Raw genomic sequence first — 13,450 nt, 5'->3', positions numbered from 1 at the left:
TTCCCCAAATTATTATGGAGGTTTTCAAAAAACACAAAGCACAGTCATAACATGCTTGAAGAGAAGAGGGTTTCAGTTAATACAGCCATTGCTGTTACCATACAAGACAACGTGGCTCTCTCCTTACCACCTTCTTTTCTGATGCCAGGTCCTCAGAGTTAACCCTGCGTGACCAAACCCCACAGTGCTGTCTGATTTAATGCCTGCCCTCTCTTCTTCCCTTCCCTGATGTCCTAAATTCTCTTTTACAGGAGCAGCTACGGGCTTCTCTTGTCTTTTAGAGTTAGAGTCTCAGGAAAACACTTTGCACATTTTCCCTCCATAACAGATGCAAGAAGCTGTTATGCCCAAGCAGCAAAGCACACAACTGCTCTGAACTAAGGAAGATTTTTTTCTGCACAGCTGGCTCAGTTTTTCACACAGATGTTGTCACTCCTGCCAAGTCTAAGAGCACACAAAGCAACATTAATATGAAAGAGCCCAATTGGACACTGGCTTAACAATGAGTTGAAGATTCCCCAGGCTGAGTCTGGATGCTGTGTTTTCCCTTTTCTTTGTTTCTTTTTGCTTTCATGTATACCCAAAGGGGAAAAAAATGAAATAAAATAAAACAAAACCATAAGAAGCCACTGAAGCAAGTCTTAGCCTTTTGGGGGTAAATTCTTTTTTTCAATTTCAAAACACACACTTTAATCTTTAATGTTAAACCCCGGATTAAAAATTCATTCACAAATCTCATCGTTTGGAACACTTACAAGTCCATTGCATTATTAAAAGCTCAGATCAGTGGTACTCCACATAACAAAGTCTCTCCAAATTCTTTCCCTTCTCTGTAAGCCAGAGCAGGTACACTGCTTTCCTCATTTATCTTTTCAGCCCAGAGAAGCCTTGTTGGGATTCCAAAGATCTCAAAAAGGCTCATGCTGGTGGCCTCAGTGTCCCATTTCAAGTTGCTGTCACTCACCCTGCAGTACCAAGGAGCAAATTCCATCCTGATGGGAGCAAGCGGGCCTCTTCAAAACAATACTCCCCTATTTCACCACACAGTGGTGCTCAGTTTGCTGGTGCTTGCAAACATCCCCAATTTTAGCCAAGTGATGTGGAGTGCAAAGCCAGTATCATCTTAAAGGAAAGAAGCATCTATGCAAGACGCAGCCCAGGCTGCCACAACTCAGTGGTGTTTCTCCATCTTTTCCAAAGGATTTATCAAATTAGTTTGCATAATGGAAAGAAGAATCATTCTCAAACCGCAGTGTGCCATCTTGCTGCAAAGAACCAAAGAATCATGGAATCGTGTGAGTTGGAATGGACCCTTAAATGTCACCTAGTCCAACTCCCCTGCAATGAACAGGGACATCTACAGCTAGGTCAGGTTGCTCAGATGCTAGAAACATCGCTAGAGTCTACAGGGATAAAACTATCTTCTTAAGAAACATTTCTGAGATGTTACGTGAAAGGTACTGTATGAGTCTGGATGTGCTGTGTCATGCCATGCACTGGACAGCTCCAATGGCACCAGACTCTGGGCAAAAGTGATACTATCATTTTACCCAGTTTTCTTGCTTGCCAGAGAGAGAAAGAAAACAAAAACAAAAACACACAGAGGCGATTAAACATGTACAAATCACACTTATCTCCCCCTTGTTTATCATAACTTTTCCTAAGTTATATTTGCTAATGGCAATAATGATAACTTCTGGGGAAAAAAAATTGGCTTGGGCTTCTTCCCAGATTCTTTCTTGTTCATCAGGAAAGGAAGTCACTGTGTTACTCAGCTGGTGACACCAAAACTTCACAGGAGGGGTCCTGCCAAGAAAAGTTTTCACAGATTCTTATGGAAGATGCGGGGTTGAAAACAGAAGAGGAACTCAGGAAGGAAAAGAAACAGCAAATCCCTGCTAAGTTTGCCAAGAGTGGAAAGTAAAGAAAGCAACAAGTTATGAATGAACATATAATCCAACAGTCCTGCTCAGGGCATGGATGTCTTTTTCCAGCAGGGTCTCATCGCCTCAGGGAAGGGAAGGAGCAATAACCCAAGTGACTTGTTAGGTGACAAGGACTCACCCCAGGCAACTTGTGCACAATCAGAGGTGAACTCTCACTCTCCAGAGCCCAGCTCAGTAGGTCACCTCCCAGCTCATCTCTCCCTCTATAAATTCAGTCTTCTACTTTTAAACTCATGTGCCCATCAAGTCAGATTACAATTAAGACTCTGCAAATATGGCAAAATATATTCATGAACATCTGTTTGAATAATAAGCCTGAATTTGCTTCGACAGTGTTTGCCCGACCTGCTTTCCTTGCCTTCTGTGAGCGCTCACACCAGCTCTCCCCTGATTGAAGACATGACCGCACGAGGGACTGCTGCAACACGCACATAAGCATGGAAATTATGTCAGTGGAAGCGGGAAAAGGTTCCTCCAGGACCCCACTGCCCTCTGGTGAAGAACTTTTCCCTAACCCCCATCCTGACCAGAGGGAGACTTGTGGAGTTGAATCAGGATGGCCTGACTGCTGACTCATAGAGATGGATGGAAGGGACGCCCACTGTTCTGCAACATGGGTGCAAGAGCCCAGAACCTGCACAGGTGTTTTGTCCCTTTCTAAGGAGAGTGTGGAATTGTGAAAGCAAAAATCTAGCAAGAGGGGAGTGATCTCCAAGCATGAGGAACCAAGAGTTGGCAAAAGATTAGCATTATAAAGGATAAATCCTAAAACCACAGAAGCTCAGAAGGCATTGTATTTTGATGCTGCCGCAGGGATGTTATTTATGTTCACTGTAAACACAGACCACAGCTAAAGAATTCAGCTCCAAAGACAAGGTAGTGTTGTGAGAGGCTGTGCTCTGTGGAGGCTGGCACAGCCAGAAATCACATTTAGCAAAGTTTTTTCCGATTTCTTGTCCAGCTCTCATTATTGTAGGACCTACTAATATGTATTTCCGCACATGTGTCACAACATGTTAAAATCTTTCCAAACTCTAGGAAGCAGGAGATGCAGCAGTGAAGGAGGCAGTTCTGCTGGACTGGAAGACAACATCATTTCAGACAGCACATGCAGCAATAATGCATAAGCATAGAGGACGGATGAAGAAAATAAAGCCCCTTTCAGGTAGTGGAAGTCTAACAAATGAAAACAAGCTTCCATTAGTGTTTTGGCATGAACATCCCTGGCTGAAAGTAATTAAATGGGTTTAGTACATGCTTTTTGACCAAGAGGGTGGGTGCCTAGCGGTGAGAGAAGATTCTTGTGCATCGTCTCACTTACCCTCTTTCCTGCAGCCCTCTTAGTGACACACTCACAAATTTCCTCTCCAGTGCTGATTGTGCCAGCATGATACAAGAAGAGGTGGTCTAAAGGAGAATGGTTCTGCCCACTGCTGGCTGGCTATGGCTGTGAAAAGACCCTGTGAAGGTGAAAAATCACATCCCCAGGTTGAAGGGTATTGTATGCATCTCCATTCATGGGAATGTGTATTGCAGGACATACCTCCAGCTTTGGACAGCAAATGAGGGCTGTGGGGAGGGAGTGGAAGCTCTCTGCCATGAGAGCACCTTCCTCCCCTAGGCAATGGAGTAGGGGTGCTTGCTGGAGCTGACAAGGCCACAGAGCACCCATTCGGTGTTTTGCATCCTTTGAAAAGCGAAAAACAAGAGGTGGCAGGGTGGCTTTTCCCCCTTCTTCTAGATGCTCGGGTTTCTGACAGGTTTCTCTGGGAGGGGCTACCCAAAAGCTCCATGAAGGTAGAGTGTCAAATGTTAGCACTCAGCACTTAATTTGCGGTGCAAATCCTGTCAAACCCGATTGTGTCTCTTTGCCCCTCCAAGGCATCCCAGGCCCCCTTTGCTTTTGCAGGGGGGGGTGAGGCTTTGAGGCCGAGTGTTAAAGGCAGACACCAAAAGGATGCGCAGCGTATGCTCCAGCACCAGGTGAGCCCCTCTGCAGGCTGGCTCTGTGTATGCATGCAGAGTGGCCAGCAGGGAATACACCCCAGGAGCCTTAATTAATTACTGATGGCTTCAGGTATCATCATGCCAGAAGAAAAAAATAATGACACTAGCATCTAAGCAAGAACTGTTTGGATTAAGAGGGAGGGAGACGAGGACAGAAGTAATGTCTGGCTTGCTAGATGCCTCCAAAAAGCATCTCCCTCTACAGGGATCTGCCATACTCATCTATATCAGACAAAAAGGTACCAAAGGAGAAGGACCCCAATAACATATTGGATCAGGCATGATTAAGTGAGAACCTATGAAACACACTCTCCTGTGGAAAAAGAAAGCCATCATTGTGGAGGAAGGAAGGTACAGAACAAAACAGACGTATCCAAGGAAAAGAAGCAAAAGAATAGTAAAATGCTAAATGACAATATAGTATGCTTTAAATTGTACGAGAAAAATATTTCTCTTTACCCCACCGATCGTCATTATTAGCAATAAAACTCACTGTTGGATCTAAGACTGACTTTCTAGCTACAACAGCAGCAAAGTTCTGAAAAACACTGCTCAAGGGAGTGCTTCCACCTGAGGCACTGCCTCTCCCTGCAAGGCTCCTTTCCTACCTCCCATGCAAATATCAGCACTTGTGGCTTTTTCTGTTCTTGGAAAAGCAGTGGCTGGCCTTGGAAGAAGTATGAGAATACAAAAAACAGAGAGATGAAGAGAAAAAAAAGCAGAAAAGCAGTTAACAGTTTTCTAGCACTGAACTTAAATAAAAAAGCAACCAAAAGGGTTTCCTTTCATTTCCTTCCTTGTCTTCTCTCAATTTGTTCCCTACTCTTTTTCTTATGGCAAAATCAAAGCCAATGTCAGAAGAAATTAAAAACCTTATTTCCCACTTATTTCTTCTACCCTCACCACTTTCTACAGGAAGAAGGAAATGAAGAAAAGAATGCAAGGGACACTTCTGTGAAAAACAGTCTTTGATTTAAAAAAGCAATTTTTCATCAACACATACAGGTGAAGGAAAAGCTCAGACTGGATCTACGTGACATACTGGAGATACAGGCCAGCCTCAAGTCTATACATATTTGTTCTTGGTACAAGTAAAACTCAGCCCAAGCTGAGAACACGCACCTCTACCAGGTTTAATCTAGCTAGCATAAAAACAGCAGGGACACCATGCTAGAAAGGACATTGTGTACTTTCTTAATAGCAGCTCATAGTGAAATCTACGCTCTCATGTCCTCCTTCTGCTTCTTACTGATGGTGAACAGAGTGGATGCAGCAGTGCCATCACACCCTCTTTTACTCAGGCAAACAAATCCCCTAAATAGAATAGAATCATAGAATCACCAAAGTTGGAGCAGACCTCTAAGATCATCCAGTCTGTCACCAATATTGGCCACTAAACCACGTCCCTCAGTACAACATCTAAATGTTCCTTGAACACCTCCAGAGACGGTGACTCCACCACCTCCCTGGGCAACTCATTCCAGTGCCTAACCACTCCCTAGGAGAAGAATTATTTCCTAACATCCAACCTGAATTTCCCCTAGCATAATTTGAGGTCATTCCCTCTAGTCCTACTGCTATTTACATAGGAGAAGAGGCCAGCCTCCACCTCATCACAATCTCCCTTTACGCAGTTGTAGAGAATGATACGGTCACCCTTGAGCATCCTCTTCTTCAGACTGAACAATCCCAGCTCCTTCAGCTGCTCCTCGTAAGAGTTGTGCTCCAGACCCCTCAGCAGCTCCGCTGCCCTTCTCTGGACAAACTCCAGAGCCTCAGTGTCTTTCTGGTAGTGAGGGACCCAAAACCGAACACAGTACTTGAAGTGCGGCCTTACCAGGCCTGAGTACAGAGGGATGATCACTTCCCTGCTTCTGCTAGCAACACTATTTCTGATACCAGGGAGGATGCCATTGGCCTTCCTGGCCACCTGGCCACACTGCTGGCTCATGTTCAGTCAAGTGTTGACCAGTACCCCCAGATCCATTTCCTCTGCACAGTCTTCCAGCCACTCTGCCCCAAGCCTGTAGTGTTTCCTGGAGTTGTTGTGGCCAAAGTCCACTACATCCCATGGCCTCAGCCCAGTTATACAGCCTGTCCAGATCCCTCTGTAGGGTCTTCCTACCCTCAGGCAGATCAACATTTTATTCCAGCTTGATGTCATCTGCAAACTTACTGAGTGCATTCAGTGCCCTCATCCAGGTCACCAGTAAAGACGTTGAACAGGACAAGCTTCAGTACTGAGTGATGGGGAACATCACTCATGACCAGCTGCCAACTGGATTTAACTCCATTCACCACTACTCTCTGGACCTGGCCACTCAGCCAGTTCCTTACCCAGCAAAGAGTTTATTTGTTCAAATCAGAGGCTGCCAGCTTCTCCAGAAGAATGCTGTGGGAAACAGTGTTGAAAGCTTTGCTGAAGCTTAGAAAGACTACATTAACAGCCTTTCCCTCATTCACTAGGAGGGTCACTCAATCGTAAAAGGAGATGAACTTGGTCAAGCAGGACCTGCCTTTCATGAACCCATGCTGGCTGGGTTCCAGTTGTCCCACATATGCCGTGTGATCTCCCACAAGATGATCTGCTCCATATCCTTACCTGGCACCAAGGTCAAGCTGACAGACCTGTAATTCCCCCGATCCTCCTTACAACCCAATGAATAGATTCAGTTCTTTGAGATCTTCCAGCAGGTAACAGAACCCTAGCTCCAGTCCAGGAGCAATAGAGCAGTAAACACACACAGAACTCCCATCAAAGGCACTTGTCTCTGTGAGCTTTATTGGCTCGCTATCTCCCATTTGCTGGGAGACAGCCAAGATGCAGGTATTTGTGAACTTGCTAACTCAGCATTTTTCCTTGTTGACACAATGTATGGACAGAACCTTCTGGGAAGTCTTATGTCCACTTGTTGGTTGCGGGTCCAATGCCTAAGCCAAGGTCTTCTGAAGTTATTGCATCGAGACTTAACATGGTTGTCTCTGTCACAAGGAGGGGAACAGGCATAATGGCACATATTCCTGTGGAAGAGAAGATGTACCGGGCAATCCCTGGCCAAATTGCTCCTTAATTCCTGTTTGAGGCAATTACTGCTGCATCCCTAGGCAGCAGCATTGCATTTCCTTAGTGCTGCCTGCTCCCCAACAGCAACAACAGCAGCAACAACAAAAAGCCTTTCTACCCACCCCAATTTCTCTCCTAGCTGGCCTTTACTTTACCCTTGAAAGTACAAAAAGAAGCTGAGCTCTGGTATACTGCTGCATCCCCTCCTTCATTGCTATCCTTTTCTCAGCTAAAGAGTAATGACCTGAACCAACCCCAGCTTAAGACAATGGGTGTCTGTGTATTGACTTCAATGGAATTTGGATTAATATGGAATTGCAAAATCTCCAAAATGAATGCAACTGTAATGCTGTTAAAACAATGGCTCAAAGGTCGGATGTTCTTGAAGTTAAATGTTTTGTCTGAAATTAAGTAAGCCACACTGCACATCTTGCATTGCCTATGATTATACCTTTGTAATGAGAATGAAAGAGAATGCTGCACATCTGAGGACAAAGCCCAGGAATATCAAACAGCACATATGCAAAGTAAACATTATGACTACAAAGCAGTAGTTGTCCAGCTCTTTCTTTATCCCCCAGTTGGTACTGATATCTTATACACTGCAATGCTTTTTGTTCTTGTGCTTTTCTTGAAAAATTAATAAAGAAAAAAAATGTTAGAAGAAGACAGCACATGTAGAACAAATACTCCTGTGACAACAGTTATTCTACTACAATGGTGCTCAGAAAACAGCAGACCTGGCCTCAACCTCAGCTCCATGAAACACCTGTGTTTCCTTTTAAATTCACCAAGGGCCAGGCAGGATAACTCTGGCAGGAAAATCCTGGAGTGTATTAAAAAGAGCATGGCCAGCAGGTCAAGGGAGGTGATCTCCCTCTACTCTGCACTAGTGAGGCCACATTTAGAATACTGTGCCCACTTCTGGGCTCCTCAGTTCAAAAACATAGCGATGTCCTAGAAGGAGTCCAGAGGAGAGACACAAAGATGATGAAGGGCCTGGAGCATCTCCTGTATGAGGAAAGGCTGAGTAACCTGGGTCTGTTCAGTGCAGGGAAAGGAAGACTGAGGAGGGATCTTATCAGTGTTTATACATATCTGAAGGGAGGTGGGAGGCAAATGGATGAGGCCAGGTGCTTCGCAGTGGTGCATAGTGAAAGGATAAGGAGCAATGGCCTAAAATTTGGACATAGGAAGTTCCATGCAAACATGCAGAAGAATTTCTTTATGGTAAGGGTGACAGAGCACTGGAATAGGTTGCCCAGAGAGGTTGTGGAGTCTCCTTCAATGGAAATATTCAAGACCTGTTTGGACACCTACCTAGTGTAGGATACCTGTTTTAGTAGGGGGGTTGGAGTCAGTGATTTCTTAAGGTCCCTTCCAACGCCTGCAGTTCTGTGATTCTGTGATTCTCTGAAAGCAGCAATGTGTTGAGGGATATGCCAGTGATAGAGAACCCTCCTCTCAGAACTCTCTCTCCATACAGGTAATGTCTTTATGTGTATTATTATCCAAACTGCATTAAAAAGAGGAGCAGAACCTGTCTCCATTTCTAATCAGAGCACCCACAAAATTGTGACTGCTGACAATTACAGTTGCCCATCTTCAGGCAAGAGATGTTAGCCAGAAGCCAAGTACCACAGCACCTGCTGAAGGCAATAAAGGCTGGTGGCTTGGAGTGGTCTTTTCCTCAGTCACTTTGATAATGCCATGATAATGCCACATCTCAGGGTGGGACCACAACTTGTCCTGCAGCCTCCTGTGGTATTTGGGAGAGATGGATAAAGTCTCAGAGGGAAGCAGGCAGTCGCTGTTTCCACTACTTGCCCATCTTTTAGGATTTTTCCAAGTTTGCCTAGGAAATCCTGGCAATGTCCAGCTTGGCTTAGGCAGAAGGTTATTTTTAGGGATGCAAATAAACAGCCGAAGATCCATTTTTAATTTTCATTTAGATCTAGGATTTATATTTTGTTTGTTAATTTTGCTGTAATCTCCTTGTGCTTCATTACTCCCTGACTTTCACAGCAGGGGAGAAGAGGGATGTGTGGAGGAGGGTGAGGAATAGGACCCAATGGGAACAGTGATGAGCATGGTACTGCAAGAGAGAAGAGTGAGGGAGAAAGAGTATTGTTGACAACATCTGATCCTCCGATTAATGTATTTCTAAGCAGATTAACCGAATCCCAACTGCTCTGTGCCAGGTTTCTTCTCTAAGCTTCTCTCTCTCTCCCGTGTAAACAAAAAGGCATTTCCTCTGAGCAAACATTCAGCATATTGACTAGAGCTCTGGCAGGCCCCCTGCCTGCAGATAGTGCCTAAGCCAAGCTGAACTGGGAGGTGTGTGTGTCTTCTGAGACCCACGGTCTTTATTTTTAAGCACAGTTCATGCTTTCTTCTGCCTCCTCAGGACTTTGCACAATTCCCGACTTGTCCGTTTTCAGGAAGTGTGGACAGATGTGGGTGATGTGGGATGACGAAGAGGTGATGTATGGAGATATTCTGGTCCCAGAGGTGTGGGGAAACTTGTGATTTTGTTATGCTTTTCTTAACTGTAGCTACTTTCTATGGCACCCATATGGGGAGGAGAGATGGAAAAGGTGAGAGCATCTCCAAAAGAGGCTATGTGAACCAGTGAACATAGCCTGCCTTCTGCTCTGCTCCACTAGTACCTTCACACTGACTCCCTACAAGACAAAAACATTGCTTTTTCAACCCAACTTGGCAGAGCCTTTCACAGTCACTAGTTGGAAAATTCTCACAACCCTATATCACTGTCCCCATTTTATGGATGTGGAAACTGAACAGAAGAGAATTCTCTGGGATCACAGGACAGATCAGTGGTAGAGTCACTTTCTAAGTCACATCTTTGTAGGTCACAAGATCTAGGCATCTTTCTAGGTCACAAGATCAGCCGTGGCTGAATAGGTCTTCTCTATTGAGCCGCCAAATATAGCCTCCACGTTTATGCTTCTGGACCCTGTAAGGAACTCTTCTGCTGGCCTGTTCTCCAGCCCTGCTTCTCACGGGCAGGTTTGACATCTCTGCTAGCACCAGCTACAGTGATCATGGGACACTTCAAGAACAGCAGCATTGCCAACACATCTTAGAGGGGAGCCTAGGAGACTAGAGAGCCCTCTTATCCTCTCGCTTCTATTCTGACTGCTTATTTTGTTAGTCCAGGTTTCCTCCTGGCACTCTGCCTTCATATGAGCAACAAGTGGTTGCAGTACTCACAGACCTCTCCACCTTCTTTGGCTGAGAAGAACTACACACAAAATGAGAATTTTTTCTTAATCTTTCCTACAAAGAAAGGAGAGCAGCACTACTAATGGGCATCTAACACAGTACAGTGGATGAAAGAGCTCAGAAAGAACAGGATTTACCATTTGCTCAGCTGCCTATCTTGTCCTGCTCAAGTCACGATGAGAGCTTTAAAAATGAAATCAGAGACATGCTAGAACTAAAATGCTGGCTTTGCCACACAGAGACTCTTTCTAATATAAATTCATGCAACTTTTAAATGAAACACTTCAGATCTCACAGCATTGTACAGCACAGTGCTTTCCTACTGATGCCTCTTCATTAAGAAAATTATAAGGAAAGTTCCATGCTGCAAATGGAAGGGGAGATTGTGACTGAACAAGAATATACAGAGTCAATTAAGGCTGTAGGGAAAGATAAGGGCAAGGGGAAAAAAAGCAAATGAATTTATGTTGCCTGAGGCAGTGAAGGGAATAAGAAGGGATTTACAAATTCATCCAGAGGAAAAGAAGCACCAGAAAGAAAGTAGGTTCATTAATAAATGAGGATGAGGATGAAATTAATGGTTCAGAAATGGCTGAGCAGCCTTTTAAGAACTATCCTTAGCCAGAAGAATGAGAAGGGAAGCTGTGACTAGAAAAGGGTTTGGGAGGAAAGCAAGTAGAAGAAACAAGAAGAATCTGAAGAACAATACATCCTAGAACTTAATCCAGAAATGATAAAGATTTTTTTGAACAGTCTTTTCACTTTCACAGAACTATTACAGGGTTGAATGTTAAGCAATCTATAGATGTGAGGACATGCACAAATGTATGCAGAATCAGGAGCCTAATTTGTTATGGCAAGCCACTGACAAACATATTATCCTGGTGACAAATCCGACAATTTCCATTGAGCTGGGGAGATTCCACAAAAACAACAAAAACGCAAGCATAACAAGGATTTTCAATAAAGAATAGAGCTGGCAATGTTTAATTCCAATTTAATGTCTATCCCTAGTGAAATAAAGAACGAAATATGAAGAGTCGTTAAGAATCTAAAGAATTACACCACATGCAACACATACATGGAAACCTCACGGCATTCATTTGACCAAATCCAAGAGCCCACTGGCCAGAGGTACCAAAACAAAAGGTGCTCAGTTGGACTAAGTGGTGACAAATGACGTGCAAAGGGGCAGCATCCGTGTTGGTCTTTTTAAACCAGAGTACCAGGGAGCCAACACTAACAGTCTATTGCATTGGCAGTTGATGCCCTACAGAGAAACTGCAAATGTAACAGAAGAAACAGGCTCTCAAACACAGAGCTCCTTAAAATTAAGCATGTGTGGGCAATGGTCTCAGACTTAAAGCAGAAAAGTATTATGAGTTGGACTTGACTGAATCTAGACACAAACGAAACAGAAAAATGCAGGCAATGTCTCTGGAGAGCAATGATCCAAAAGATGGATACTCAGCAGGAGGGAGAAAGCATGGAAGCTATTTTGTACTGAGATTAGAGGACAGAGAATATAGCAAATAAAAAATCTTGATGTGCTGTATTAGCAAAACAGGCTTTTGCAGTTTGGGGTGGTGAATAGAGGGGCATCCCATTATAGCAAAGGGAGAGAGGAAACAGTTTCAGCACCATTTCGTTGCAACTTGCCCAAGGTTTCAATTTTATTCATCCCGTCAGTCTTTCCTCATCGGCAATAAAAGAGCAGCAAACTAGGAAAAAAAAGAAATCAGAAGTGACTGATAATCAGACCCAGAGGAATTTATGCTGAAGGCCAAAAAGGGTTAAAAGTGTACAGCTGAGTAAGGAACAACTCCAAGGAAGTAAACTATATGATATACTTGATGCATGTGAATACTGCAGAGTGGGAGGAGGTAGTAACTGCAAGTTCTGACATTAAACAGGAAATGAAAAGAAAAAGAATAGACCTTCTATCAGGAAATAAGCTGACCTGGTTCTGCTTTTACATCAGTGCAAATTAGAAATAGGGAAGAAGGGCCACAGAAAATGGATATTGTGGGCACAGTGAGAGAGAGCATTTAGGAGACCCTTTTCATCTCTCCCAGTCCTTCATCTCCTGAGATTTCAGCTCCCAAGTGCCAGTGGTGTTTTTGGTTGCAGAGACTTTTCCTTTCCTTTTAGGAAAAGCAGAGGCTTTGCCCATTATGTGGGCGCTGGCACAATTCAATCCCTGCTGATGCAAAGAGCCCTGTTGGGTGTTCCAGCAGCTCTGGCTCACCTCCTGCCTCTTGGCAACATATATGGTTACATAAGAGATACTAAGGCTCTAAAACCACTACTCATTACCATTATTAATACAGTGACATATAAATCCATAATAAAGACCTCATGTCCTTAGGGAGGTCATGCATCCAGATGCCAACTTTATGCAGAGCTGTGAGAGGGGCACAGCTTCCAAATTCTTTTAAGTGCCATGCTGCACAAACAGACCTGACCTCATCTCCTAGAGAATGAGGAAAATGAACTCCAGATAGTCCCACAGAGCATTAAATCCATGGAAAGACATGCTTGGTGTCCTACATATTTTCAGAAACAAATCCAACCCCCTTCATCTAAGCTATTGCAAAAGGTTGCTATATGTGCAGGGGAGGACAGAGCACACCGGAGAGATAAGGACCTAAAAGCACTGCTGCTGGATGGCAACTCATTTGAGAAATTTGGCCATCCATTAGTCCAGAGGAAGGATGGCTGCATTATGGGCATTCTGTGTCTTTGTCCACTTATGGAAATAAATAGGCATAGCTGGCCTGAGAGGTGTCTCTTGGAGGTTAATACACTTAATATTCTTATGATACTCATTCCTCATTTTCTGATGGCTAAATCCTGGCTTGCCCTGCCTTCATATGCCGCAGTCTTCAGCAGATGGGATGCATGTGCATTACCCACGATGTGTTTTGGGCAGGGCCAGATGCAGCAGCATTCCCAGGTCACCCAGTGGTTGCAGTATTCAGCTGCACCCCGTGAGAAGCAAGCTCAGCTGTTGCACCAACAGGTCAGAAGACCAGCTTTCCTCTCAGAGCCTGACAGAAGCACTTCAAGCCCTGCAATGCTTCTATCTAGCAATAAAGATGCCTCTGTAGCTCACTTGCCCCACCCATAGGCATTTTGGTCAAAGTTCTGTGAACGCTGAGGTTCTGCAGCCCTCCAGGTATCACAG

General features: G+C 44.3%; 1 protein-coding gene across 3 annotated transcripts in view; it reads right to left on the bottom strand.

The window, feature by feature from the left end:
* Window positions 1-13,450, bottom strand: part of IGSF11 (immunoglobulin superfamily member 11) — a 124,336-nt gene that overhangs the window by 19,409 nt on the left and 91,477 nt on the right. The gene's annotated exons all lie outside the window — the stretch shown is intronic.

Source organism: Phasianus colchicus, chromosome 1 (genome assembly GCF_987193195.1).
Source record: "Phasianus colchicus chromosome 1, bPhaCol1.hap1.1, whole genome shotgun sequence".
NCBI lineage: Eukaryota > Metazoa > Chordata > Aves > Galliformes > Phasianidae > Phasianus > Phasianus colchicus.
This window is presented reverse-complemented; position numbering and strand designations above follow the sequence as displayed.